Here is an 8,806-nt window from a genome sequence, read left to right as displayed (position 1 = left end):
AGCACAGAGTTTTTCAGGAGAGGTGTGTTCTGATCTTGTGGGAGGGTCAGGGTCCCCCAGCAGCACAGAGTTTGTCAGGTGTGGAGACTTGTGGTTTGTGTGGTATTTATAGCGGACCCCTGATTGATGTAGGATCGGAGACGTTATGTTTAGTGTTTGCGGCGGCGTTTAGGTCTCGTTCTTTCATATTGTCTATAATGTGGTTTTATGATCGCACCGGACGTTATAGGGACATTAGAGGGACAATCTGTGACTTCTCTTCATCCCTGTAATGCGGATGTGACTCACTTATAGGATGATCATATAATAGGACCGCGCGTGACATCATCATCATCCGCCGCCGCCGCAGCTTTGATGCAGATTTCACGATCCTTTTGTTAAATGAGCAAAACATGAACTTGTCTTTTATGATCGGGGGAGGGGGAGTCTGTATATAGTAAACACACGGGGGGAACGGAAAGTCACATTGGGGATGGGGGAGACCCTGGTCCCACCTGTAGTCCCTACTGCTTCACCCAATAATGAAAGTGACCCATCATTAGTAGATGGTAGAGGGAAACTCCAGTCAGAATTGGTAGATGATCCCCCCATAGTCTCGGTATGTGCCCCCCGCACAGTATATAATGTTTGTGCCCCCTGTAGTCTCTGTCACACTCTGTAGCAGCTCTTATATCCATGACACACCTTATATACAGTCACAGCTATTCATCTATTACTACTGACAACCAGCCTGTATATCATGTGTGAGAGGTTGTCACAGCTCCGCCCCCTGTTACTGACATCACTGATATATAATATAATTACACTGTGATCAGACATGAGATCCACACATCTTATATACAGTAACAGCTATTCATCTATTACTACTGACAACCAGCCTGTATATCATGTGTGAGAGGTTGTCACAGCCCCGCCCCCTGTTACTGATATCACTGATATATAATATAATTACACTGTGATCAGACATGAGATCCACACATCTTATATACAGTAACAGCTATTCATCTATTACTACTGACAACCAGCCTGTATATCATGTGTGAGAGGTTGTCACAGCCCCACCCCCTGTTACTGACATCACTGATATATAATATAATTACATTGTGATCAGACATGAGATCCACACATCTTATATACAGTAACAGCTATTCATCTATTACTACTGACAACCTGCCTGTATATCATGTGTGAGAGGTTGTCACAGCTCCGCCCCCTGATACTGACATCACTGATATATAATATAATTACATTGTGATCAGACATGAGATCCACACATCTTATATACAGTAACAGCTATTCATCTATTACTACTGACAACCAGCCTGTATACCATGTGTGAGAGGTTGTCACAGCCCCGCCCCCTGTTACTGATGACATCACTGATATATAATATAATTACATGTGATCAGATATGAGATCCACACATCTTATATACAGTAACAGCTATTCATCTATTACTACTGACAACCAGCCTGTATATCATGTGTGAGAGGTTGTCACAGCCCCGCCCCCTGTTACTGACATCACTGATATATAATATAATTACATTGTGATCAGACATGAGATCCACACACCTTATATACAGTAACAGCTATTCATCTATTACTACTGACAACCAACCTGTATATCATGTGTGAGAGGTTGTCACAGCTCCGCCCCCTGTTACTGACATCACTGATATATAATATAATTACATGTGATCAGACATGAGATCCACACATCTTATATACAGTAACAGCTATTCATCTATTACTACTGACAACCAGCCTGTATATCATGTGTGAGAGGTTGTCACAGCTCCGCCCCCTGTTACTGACATCACTGATAAATAATATAATTACATTGTGATCAGACATGAGATCCACACATCTTATATACAGTAACAGCTATTCATCTATTATTACTGACAACCAGCCTGTATATCATGTGTGAGAGGTTGTCACAGCTCCGCCCCCTGTTACTGATATATAATATAATTACATGTGATCAGACATGAGATCCACACATCTTATATACAGTCACAGCTTTTCATCCATTACTACTGACAACCAGCCTGTATATCATGTGTGAGAGGTTGTCACAGCCCCGCCCCCTGTTACTGACATCACTGATATATAATATAATTACACTGTGATCAGACATGAGATCCACACATCTTATATACAGTAACAGCTATTCATCTATTACTACTGACAACCAGCCTGTATATCATGTGTGAGAGGTTGTCACAGCCCCGCCCCCTGTTACTGACATCACTGATATATAATATAATTACATGTGATCAGACATGAGACCCACACATCTTATATCCAGTAACAGCTATTCATCTATTACTACTGACAACCAGCCTGTATATCATGTGTGAGAGGTTGTCACAGCTCCGCCCCCTGTTACTGACATCACTGATATATAATATAATTACATTGTGATCAGACATGAGATCCACACATCTTATATACAGTAACAGCTATTCATCTATTACTACTGACAACCAGCCTGTATATCATGTGTGAGAGGTTGTCACAGCTCCACCCCCTGTTACTGACATCACTGATATATAATATAATTACATGTGATCAGACATGAGACCCACACATCTTATATCCAGTAACAGCTATTCATCTATTACTACTGACAACCAGCCTGTATATCATGTGTGAGAGGTTGTCACAGCTCCGCCCCCTGTTACTGACATCACTGATATATAATATAATTACATGTGATCAGACATGAGATCCACACATCTTATATACAGTAAGGCCAGATTCACACGAACGTTGCGTTTTTGCGCGCGCAAACAACGCAGCGTTTTGCGAGCGCAAAAACCATTTGACAGCTGCGTGTGTCATGCGTGTCTGATGCGCGGCTGCGTGATTTTCGCGCAGCCGGCATCATAGAGATGAGGCTTGTCAACGCCCGTCACTGTCCAAGGTGCTGAAAGAGCTAAATCTTTCAGCACCCTCGACAGTGAATGCCGAACACAACAGCGAAAAACCTGTAAAAAAAAAAGATAAAGTTCCTACTTACCGAGAACTTCCCGGCCGTTGCCTTGGTGACGCGTCCTTGGTGACGCGTCCTTGGTGACGCGCCTCTCTTGACATCGGGCCCCACCTCCCTGGATGACGCAGCAGTCCAAGTGACCGCTGCAGCCTGTGATTGGCTGCAGCCTGTGCTTGGCCTGTGATTGGCTGGAGCTGTCACTTGAACTGAAGTGTCATCCCGGGAGGTCGGACTGCAGGAAGGAGACAGGAGTAATCGGTAAGTTAGAACTTCGGTTTTTTTTTACAGGTTAATGTATTTTGGGATCGCAAGTCACTGTCCATGGTGCTGAAACAGTTTAACTCTTTCAGCACCATGGACAGTGACTATCTCCTGACGTCGCGTACCGATAATTTTTTTGCCGGGATCGGCCAAAACGAGTTTGGCCGAACCCGGTGAAGTTCGGTACGCTTGTCCGGCTTCGCTCATCGCAAAGACACTCCGTTTGGATGTTCGGAAACAGAAAAGCTCGTGGTGCTTTTCGGTTTTCATTCATCCTTTTCACTGCTGTTGCGCGAATCACGCTCGTCCCACGGAAGTGCTTCCGTGTGGTGCGCGTGATTTTCACGCACCCATTGACTTCAATGGGTGCGTGATGCGCGAAATACGCAGAGTTATTGAACCTGTCGCGCTTTTTGCGCAGCAGACAAACGCTGCGCAAAAAGCACGGACTGTCTGTACTGCCCCATAGACTTGTATTGGTCCATGCGTGCCGCGTGAAAACCACGCGGCCCGCACGGACCGAATACACGCTCGTGTGAATCCCCCCTAACAGCTATTCATCTATTACTACTGACAACCAGCCTGTATATCATGTGTGAGAGGTTGTCACAGCCCCGCCCCCTGTTACTGACATCACTGATATATAATATAATTACACTGTGATCAGACATGAGATCCATACATCTTATATACAGTAACAGCTATTCATCTATTACTACTGACAACCAGCCTGTATATCATGTGTGAGAGGTTGTCACAGCCCCGCCCCCTGTTACTGACATCACTGATATATAATATAATTACATGTGATCAGACATGAGATCCACACATCTTATATACAGTAACAGCTATTCATCTATTACTACTGACAACCAGCCTGTATATCATGTGTGAGAGGTTGTCACAGCCCCGCCCCCTGTTACTGACATCACTGATATATAATATAATTACATGTGATCAGACATGAGATCCACACATCTTATATACAGTCACAGCTATTCATCTATTACTACTGACAACCAGCCTGTATATCATGTGTGAGAGGTTGTCACAGCCCCGCCCCTGACATCACTGATATATAATCTAATTACATTGTGATCAGACATGAGATCCACACATCTTATATACAGTAACAGCTATTCATCTATTACTACTGACAACCAGCCTGTATATCATGTGTGAGAGGTTGTCACAGCCCCGCCCCCTGTTACTGACATCACTGATATATAATATAATTACATTGTGATCAGACATGAGATCCACACATCTTATATACAGTCACAGCTATTCATCTATTACTACTGACAACCTGCCTGTATACCATGTGTGAGAGGTTGTCACAGCCCCGCCCCCTGTTACTTACATCACTGATATATAATATAATTACACTGTGATCAGACATGAGATCCACACATCTTATATACAGTAACAGCTATTCATCTATTACTACTGACAACCAGCCTGTATATCATGTGTGAGAGGTTGTCACAGCCCCGCCCCCTGTTACTGACATCACTGATATAATATAATTACACTGTGATCAGACATGAGATCCACACATCTTATATACAGTAACAGCTATTCATCTATTACTACTGACAACCAACCTGTATATCATGTGTGAGAGGTTGTCACAGCTCCGCCCCCTGTTACTGACATCACTGATATATAATATAATTACATGTGATCAGACATGAGATCCGCACATCTTATATACAGTAACAGCTATTCATCTATTACTACTGACAACCAACCTGTATATCATGTGTGAGAGGTTGTCACAGCCCCGCCCCCTGTTACTGACATCACTGATATATAATATAATTACACTGTGATCAGACATGAGATCCACACATCTTATATACAGTCACAGCTATTCATCTATTACTACTGACCACCAGCCTGTATATCATGTGTGAGAGGTTGTCACAGCCCCGCCCCCTGTTACTGACATCACTGATATATAATATAATTACATGTGATCAGACATGAGATCCACACATCTTATATACAATCACAGCTATTCATCTATTACTACTGACAACCAGCCTGTATATCATGTGTGAGAGGTTGTCACAGCCCCGCCCCCTGTTACTGACATCACTGATATATAATATAATTACATTGTGATCAGACATGAGATCCACACATCTTATATACAGTCACAGCTATTCATCTATTACTACTGACAACCAGCCTGTATATCATGTGTGAGAGGTTGTCACAGCTCCGCCCCCTGTTACTGACATCACTGATATATAATATAATTACATTGTGATCAGACATGAGATCCACACATCTTATATACAGTAACAGCTATTCATCTATCACTACTGACAACCAGCCTGTATATCATGTGTGAGAGGTTGTCACAGCCCCGCCCCCTGTTACTGACATCACTGATATATAATATAATTACACTGATCAGACATGAGATCCACACATCTTATATACAGTAACAGCTATTCATCTATTACTACTGACAACCAGCCTGTGTATCATGTGTGAGAAGTTGTCACAGCCCCGCCCCCTGTTACTGACATCACTGATATATAATATAATTACACTGTGATCAGACATGAGATCCACACATCTTATATACAGTAACAGCTATTCATCTATTACTACTGACAACCAGCCTGTATATCATGTGTGAGAGGTTGTCACAGCCCCGCCCCCTGTTACTGACATCACTGATATATAATATAATTACACTGTGATCAGACATGAGATCCACACACCTTATATACAGTAACAGCTATTCATCTATTACTACTGACAACCAGCCTGTATATCATGTGTGAGAGGTTGTCACAGCCCCGCCCCCTGTTACTGACATCACTGATATATAATATAATTACACTGTGATCAGACATGAGATCCACACATCTTATATACAGTAACAGCTATTCATCTATTACTACTGACAACCAGCCTGTATATCATGTGTGAGAGGTTGTCACAACCCCGCCCCTGTTACTGACATCACTGATATATAATATAATTACACTGTGATCAGACATGAGATCCACACATCTTATATACAGTGACAGCTATTCATCTATTACTACTGACAACCAGCCTGTATATCATGTGTGAGAGGTTGTCACAGCCCCGCCCCCTGTTACTGACATCACTGATATATAATATAATTACACTGTGATCAGACATGAGATCCACACATCTTATATACAGTAACTGGTATTCATCTATTACTACTGACAACCAGCCTGTATATCATGTGTGAGGGGTTGTCACAGCCCCGCCCCCTGTTACTGACATCACTGATATATAATATAATTACACTGTGATCAGACATGAGATCCACACATCTTATATACAGTAACAGCTATTCATCTATTACTACTGACAACCAGCCTGTATATCATGTGTGAGAGGTTGTCACAGCCCCGCCCCCTGTTACTGACATCACTGATATATAATATAATTACACTGTGATCAGACATGAGATCCACACATCTTATATACAGTAACAGCTATTCATCTATTACTACTGACAACCAGCCTGTATATCATGTGTGAGAGGTTGTCACAGCCCCGCCCCCTGTTACTGACATCACTGATATATAATATAATTACACTGTGATCAGACATGAGATCCACACATCTTATATACAGTAACAGCTATTCATCTATTACTACAGACAACCAACCTGTATATCATGTGTGAGAGGTTGTCACAGCTCCGCCCCCTCTTGCTAATATCAGTGAACCAATATGTCATTAACAATTGATATAACTAGAGAATATATTAGTGATGCCTCCATTGCTGATCTTGCCCTCCTCCTCACATTCTGCTCTGGGTGATATTATTTCGTTTTATGCTGGCTTCTACCATCCCCATATAGGTCCCCACCTATGGAGGACGCCTTGTCGTGGCAGGTGGGCTCACACAATTTCACAAAAATGTGCAGTAAGAGCCTCCCTATTGTAAGTAGATTTGGCAGTAATGCGGATTTATTTACATTTAGCGGTTTCGGTGACATTAGTGTTCGTGGTGCGCGGTCGCCATTTTTCTGTGTGATAGAGAACATTATGTTATTTTATTTAGGGCGTATTCACATGGTGCAGTTGTGCCACGGTTTTTGTTTTTACCGCAATTTGCTTCAGGTTCCATGCTAACAGCAAAACCGCACTGTGTGAATACACCCTTAAAGGGGTTGTACCAGAATCATCAATTATTACTTAGTTAGGCCTCAAACACACGACCGGAATAGTTTTTGCTGTCTGCAAATACCGATCTGACGGCTGCGGTTACACATTTGTTGTTGTCCGCAATTGCAGAAGCGACATAGACTTCTATGGGAGAGTCCGTGCCGCAATTGCGGACAGATTGTGCAGATTATTATTGTGCAGATTATTATCGTTGTGCAGATTATTATCGTTGTGCAGATTATTATCATTGTGCAGATTATTATCATTGTGCAGATTATTATCGTTGTGCAGATTATTATCGTTGTGCAGATTATTATCGTTGTGCAGATTATTATCATTGTGCAGATTATTATCGTTGTGCAGATTATTATCGTTGTGCAGATTATTATCATTGTTCAGATTATTATCTTTGTGCAGATTATTATCATTGTTCAGATTATTATCATTGTTCAGATTATTATCTTTGTGCAGATTATTATCGTTGTGCAGATTATTATCATTGTGCAGATTATTATTGTGCAGATTATTATTGTGCAGATTATTATCCTTGTGCAGATTATTATTGTGCAGATTATTATCATTGTGCAGATTATTATTGTGCAGATTATTATCGTTGTGCAGATTATTATCGTTGTGCAGATTATTATTGTGCAGATTATTATCGTTGTGCAGATTATTATCGTTGTGCAGATTATTATCATTGTTCAGATTATTATCTTTGTGCAGATTATTATCATTGTGCAGATTATTATTGTGCAGATTATTATTGTGCAGATTATTATCCTTGTGCAGATTATTATTGTGCAAATTATTATCATTGTGCAGATTATTATTGTGCAGATTATTATCGTTGTGCAGATTATTATCGTTGTGCAGATTATTATTGTGCAGATTATTATCATTGTGCAGATTATTATTGTGCAGATTATTATTGTGCAGATTATTATCGTTGTGCAGATTATTATTGTTGTGCAGATTATTATCATTGTGCAGATTATTATCGTTGTGCAGATTATTATTGTGCAGATTATTATTGTGCAGATTATTATCATTGTGCAGATTATTATCATTGTGCAGATTATTATCATTGTGCAGATTATTGTTGTGCAGATTATTATCATTGTGCAGATTATTATCGTTGTGCAGATTATTATCGTTGTGCAGATTATTATCGTTGTGCAGATTATTATCGTTGTGCAGATTATTATCGTTGTGCAGATTATTATCTTTGTGCAGATTATTATCGTTGTGCAGATTATTATCGTTGTGCAGATTATTATCGTTGTGCAGATTATTATCATTGCGCAGATTATTATCATTGTGCAGATTATTATTGTTGTGCAGATTATTATTGTTGTGCAGATTATTA

Source organism: Rhinoderma darwinii, chromosome 7 (assembly GCF_050947455.1).
Source record: "Rhinoderma darwinii isolate aRhiDar2 chromosome 7, aRhiDar2.hap1, whole genome shotgun sequence".
Lineage (NCBI taxonomy): Eukaryota > Metazoa > Chordata > Amphibia > Anura > Rhinodermatidae > Rhinoderma > Rhinoderma darwinii.
The sequence above is the reverse complement of the archived record's forward strand: the minus strand, read 5'-3'. Positions refer to the sequence as shown.